The sequence below is a fragment of the Heloderma suspectum genome, chromosome 2 (genome assembly GCF_057233095.1).
Source record: "Heloderma suspectum isolate Gila_16-S chromosome 2, 16-S_ref, whole genome shotgun sequence".
In the NCBI taxonomy this organism is placed as follows: domain Eukaryota; kingdom Metazoa; phylum Chordata; class Lepidosauria; order Squamata; family Helodermatidae; genus Heloderma; species Heloderma suspectum.
In genome coordinates this window covers 309,187,903-309,193,902 of record NC_139459.1, presented here as the reverse complement: position 1 = coordinate 309,193,902, position 6,000 = coordinate 309,187,903, and positions in this window count along the sequence as shown.

Sequence of the window (6,000 nt, the reverse complement as noted above, 5' to 3'; positions counted from 1 at the left end):
TATTTCTTTTCTCGGAAGGATGACGTTCTTTTTCTTGTTTTAACTTTCACTAATCTAGAAAACAAAATCACCTCTCCAAGTGATATGCTTTGTGAACCATCTGGATTGGTGGTGTGTGCGCGCGCGCACGCATGCACGCACACCAATCTTGAGTTTCTGCAGAAGGACTTATTCACACTCTGGGTACTTGGAGATGGGTGGCTTCTAGCACTACCAATCAAAAGGCATCGTGCAGCTATTCTGTCTCGCCCTCCTTATCTGATGATTTTATGGAAAGAAAAAAGATGAAACAGAAAGAAAATACAGGGTTAAAAACTGAACATGGTGTCTGCCTTCCCTGGTAAAATTCCAGTTTGAGGCAGGGCAATTGCATAATAAAAGCCTTGACTGGAAGCACCCTCTCTCTGTATTTCAAAGTCATTCAGAAAAGTCATTCTTTATGTTAAAACAATAATTACTGGCAGATAATATCATGAGATTTGCTTGTGAACTGATGATATAACCCATCTGTTACACCACCACAAAAACACAGGGCCCCCTGATATTCTCATACTTCCCACTCCTTTGCTACAGGTAGCAGAGAATGTCTGCATCTCAGACTTGTTGTCTGTTCTGGTGGAAGGAAACATAAATTTTAAACACGTCTTCCTTCAGGTGTTCTAACTGCACCACCTAGTGGCATTCTCAAAACACATCACCATGGACAGCAGCCTGACTTGGGCATCCACCTTCTTAACTTTCAGCTGCATTCTGGATAGATTACTTTCACTCTAATCCATGTACCTGCTCCAAAAAAATACAGAGGACCTATAGAAGTCTGTGTTTGCTTGGGACGAGGAGGGGGGTGAGGGGAAATTATTTCAGACTACACTGTTGGTAGCTGGCTCTCTTTGAGTAATTGGAAGTTTTGCCTTCTACTATTTCTGTCTTACATTTCTGAGTCCAGGCATTGCTTGTCTATCAATCCCTGATTCGTGTGTGTCTGAGTCTGTCTGAGTGTGTCTAAAACCACGTTTAGATTTTAAAAAGGAGACACAACCAATTGTAGTTCATGTGGCAGCTTACACGATTTAAGGAGAGTTAACCAGTTTCAATTCTCCCACTAAGGAAATGGGCTCTAAAGCTGTTATGTTGAGAAAATGAATATTCTGTTGAAACAATGTCTGCTTGATTTATTTATTTTTACTGAATTTACATAGAACATCACTTTACTTATTCAGTGACTCATACTATGGATGAACACTTTGTGCTGGTTAGGATACATTTTAATAACAACACTATTCAATCCCTTTGGGAGAGTAACAATCAAATATCTACTTCACCACAATATTTAAACTACATTTACTTAATGCACAATGCACACCCCACAGTTAAATACAAATTAAATTCCCAGTTGTACGAACGACTACACCATTAGTGTACTGCACAGCTAATGCTGAATTAGTTCACTGACTGAGGGATGGCTTATTTATTATTGCATTTATATCCTGCCTTTTTTCCTCTTGCAAGGAGTCCAAGGCAGCTTACATGATCCTCTTCCTCTCCATTTTATTCTCACAACAGCCCTGTGAGGTAGGTTAGGCTGAGAGTCAGTGACTGGCCCAAAGTCACCCAGTGGGCTCCATGGCCAAGTGGGAGACTTGGATTCTAGTCCTCGAGTCACAGCCCAACACTCTAACCACCACACCACACTGGCTTCTACCTCTCACTTCAATCCCATGTCTGAGGGTCAAACTGGATGTTACTTTTACTGCATTAACCATCCCTCCAGGGTGTTTTTTTTAATGTTCATACTTGGTGCATCCTGCCCTCAAATTTCACTGGGCCCACAGCAGGTAGGGAGTGGAAGTTTAGCCTTTTCCTCCCCAGCTGCAATCTGAAAGAAATCCTTGCCCAGCATGCTACGCTTAGAGGTAGGAAAAAGGCTCCTATTGGCATCAATGGAAGCTTTTTTCCTAATGCGTGTGTGTGTCAGGACTGTGACTGGGGAGGGAAAGGTTAAACCTCTCCTTCCCTCATGCCGTGGTCCAGATGAAAATTGAGGAGCCCTGCACTTACTATTAATTTTAGAAATAAATAAATGGTGTGGTTGCTAACCACTCCATAAAAATAAAATCTAGTTTGGCTCTGAGGCTCACCTTTCTGCTCTTCATCTCGTTTTCTTACATTAAGTGCCATGGTGAGCATTGCCTCAAATATACCAGAGTGTTGCCTAGAGGGATTATAGCTCATTTCTAGAGAGAAATGTTGCTCAGTTTGTCCCATATCTGTCCCTGTCAATATGAGACTCAAATCTTCTAGTTGTTTCATAGACATGAAATTCTGTCTAGCAGAACTTTTTTTTTTTTTTTACAATTATTATTTATTTGATTTTTGCCAAGAAAATGGAAGCCTTATTTAAAACGTTAAGGCCTGGTGTGCTATGGTCCATGGGGTCACGAAGAGTCGGACACGACTGAACGACTGAACAACGACAAATCCTGCCCTATATCATTAAGATCTCAGGGCGACATACAGATAACATTAATTCAAACAGTATAAAACAATAAATAAGGGTGCAATTCTATGGCTGCTAGACGGCATCTAGACATAAGATTTTTCACTTTCTGGGAACCGAGCTGAGAGCCAGTGCTCTGAGGTCAGTTCCCAGAAAACCAACTCCTCCCTTGCCGCCTCATAGGTGGCGCGGTTTGTCCTCGGCTCTGCGGTTGTCAGAGCAGCGTGGAGCAGCTGAAAAGGGGGCGTTCCTGGGGGTGGGGAGGGGACTGTGGAAGCACTGTTACAATGCTTGCTACACACCATCTGGCCTCCTATTCCCTGCTCTGAGGCACCCAAGCTAGAAAGCCGAAATCAGCCATCTAGCTGCAAATGTAGGGCAGGCAGAGTATGGAGGAGAAGATGCCCTCCGTGCTCCGCCCGCCCTGAGTTGGATAGTCAGTTCCCTCTAAGTTTGGAGGCGGCCAACTATCGCCATAGGATTGCGCCCTAATTTAAACAGCTAAAAACATATTAAACCATTAAACAAGCTAATACCAATTTTAAAAATCTAAAATAATAAAACAGTTAAAAGTGTGCAACTTCAGGGAATTCATTTATCCCTCAAAGGCTTTGGTAAAAAGCCGTTTTAACTTGGTGCCGAAATGAAACCAACATCTGTGTCAAATGGGCCTCCAAGGGGAGGGCATTCCACAACTGGGGTGCCAGTGCAGAGAAGGCCCTTTCCTACATCCCACCATAGTGTATGTCTTGCACAGGTGGGATGCAGAGGAGGGCCCCTCCAACAGATCTCAGTCCTTGGACAGGCATCTATAGGGAGAGGCGCTCCCTCAAATATTGAGATCTACAGCCACTTAGGGCTTTAAATGTCATCACCAGGACCTTAAATTCTGACTGGAAGCATATTGGCAGTCCGTGCAATTCCTTTAAAACTGGTGTTATATGATCTTTATGAGATGTTCCAGTCAACAGTCTAGTTGCTGCATTTTGCACTAGCTGCAACTTCCGAGACGTCTTCAAGGGCAGCCCCACATAAGTGCATTGCAGTAGTCAAATCAGGAAGTTACCAGCACATATACTACTGTGGCTAAGACCAGACAGGCTGCTTAACAAGATCAGCCTCGGATGGCCTTCTCTCTGTCCCATCAGCTAGGACAGCTAGACTGCTGGGGATGAAGGAGAGGACCTTTTCTGTGGTGGCCCCCACTCTGTGGAACTCCCTCCCTAGGGAACTCCGCCACGCCCCCTCTTGAATGAGCTTCCGCCGTGCATTAAAAACGTGGTTGTTCAGGCAGGCATTTGGGGTGGGTTAGGGTATTTTAGAAAACATTTTTATTGTAGAATGTTATTGTTTTAAACTGTTTTATTATATGCTGTACATCGCCCAGAGTGGCTGGGTGACCAGCCAGATGGGCGATTAATAAATTTAATAAATAATAATAATGTTATGATCTTGTCCTGCAGCTACTGGTGACACTAAGGACACAATCCTATGCGTTTTTAGACAGAAAAAAAGTCCTACAGCTCATTCTTCCCTCCGGGAGTTGCAGGACTTATTACTGTGTAAACATGCATAGGATTACACCCTAAACAACCCCCTATAGTAAAGAATAAACCAGTCAGTCAAGAGAGATGTGGTAGAGAAATATGATGTCATAATGAACTACTGATAGAATAGCTCTAGTCACAGCTTCTGCATGTCTGGAAGATAGTAAAGGGCACCATTTAAAGAACAGAAAGAAAAGAGTGATCCCTTTTGTAAAGAACACCAGTTTTATACTGCTCTCGTGTTTTGTTGTAAAATGGTCTTTTGAGCTATTTCCTTTTACAAGTGGTTGCAGTGTTGAATGCTCCTGTTCAGAGTTCTAGCCAGCCACGCCCTCTTCTAGGATATTCCATTCCATTCTCCCAACCCCAGGCTTTCCATTCTGTTTCCCTCCAATGGTCAGTCAGCATTCTGTGTCCACTGAGCATGGGCAGTGGGCTGTTAGCAGCTCCCCTTAGGCCTCTCCTCACCCAAAGATTTGTTGTACTTCTGCCAACCCTAAGGTTTCCCTAAGTTTGCTGATATCTCCCTCTGCTGTGTGGATGGTACTATTTTGGCCACATATCCAACAACTGAGTTCTCTCTTTACATACAAGATAGTGGCAAATAAATACAACTAAAGTCTCTTAAATTACAAGTTGACAAGAGTTATCAGAGGGTACTTCCAGATGGTTTTCAAGAGCACTATCCAATCCATCAGTCCTTCTACTGATCCTGCTAATCCATAGTACAAACTAGAATATAAACAGGATTAGCACAGGTGGCATAGTCCAAAGCCCTATGCTTGCTAACACCTCTTCCTTCAGCTTCTCCTCTCCCCCGCCCTCGAATGCTGTTGTTATGTCACTTCTGAATCCCGATCCAGACAGCCTAGTGGCTGTTCCAAAATTCAGTTTCAGCAAGCAGAATTGCAGGTCATGCTTACACGAACCAGCGTTAAGTATTTTTGCAACATCTGCATTCTTCAGTCTTTTTTGAGCTACACGATCTGCTGTCATCAAATATTTTAATTCCCTTTGCACCTCCATGTTTGCAAAGAAAGCATGTGTGTATGGGAACTATTTAGTTTTATAGTATTCATTTACCCAGCCTCCAGACTATAAAGTGCAGATAATCGAATCCAAGTGCCTGCAATCAAACAGGAGGGTCTATATCTAATGTCAGCGGGCACTGAACAGCCACCCACATCTTGGTTAAAATTGCTACCCATGGCACTGTAAGCTTTCGGGTGCAGTGTTCTCCATGCAATTTGGAGATTTTCTCTATGCCACCACAAATCTTCACAAGATACATTTTATTAAAGTGGCCTCTATGAGGTGACAATTTCTTGTGGTCTAGCCCTAAAGTATCCTCACCAATGTCTGCCTTGAAAACCTGCAAAGAGGGGTCAGAGTCTTAAGAGCAGAGTAACTGCTGGATAATTTTGGGGCTGGGGTACAGAAATGGGGAATCAGCCAATTTTTGTTTCTTTGTTCCAGCAGCCCAACATGCAACCTGAAAACTGGATAGCACCAAGTAGAATCTAATCCAATTAACAGTGCAATCCTATATGTGTCTACTCAGATGTAAGCCCCAGGAAAATGTGTATAGCAACCTTTCCCAACCTGGTGCTCTGCAAATGTGTCAGACTACAACCCTAGCATGGCTGGCTGGGGGATGCTAGGAGTTGCCGTCCAACACATCTGGAGGGCACCAGATTGGGGAAGCCTGGTGTATAGGATGCTTAGAGCCTAAATTTGCAATTTCTTCCTACACTCCATTTTAAGACTAGGTGCAGACTTTGTGGATTCAACATCAAGATAGTTTTTCCAGCCCCCTCTCCGCATTTTGCTTACCATCCAGTCAGGTGAAGAGTTTGGTGAACTCAAAATCTTGCTGTTTTATAACAATTTTGATGGTCCTAGCAAACTTTACTAAGTAACAGGAGTGCCCAACTGTGAATTCTTGTTAATGGTTTT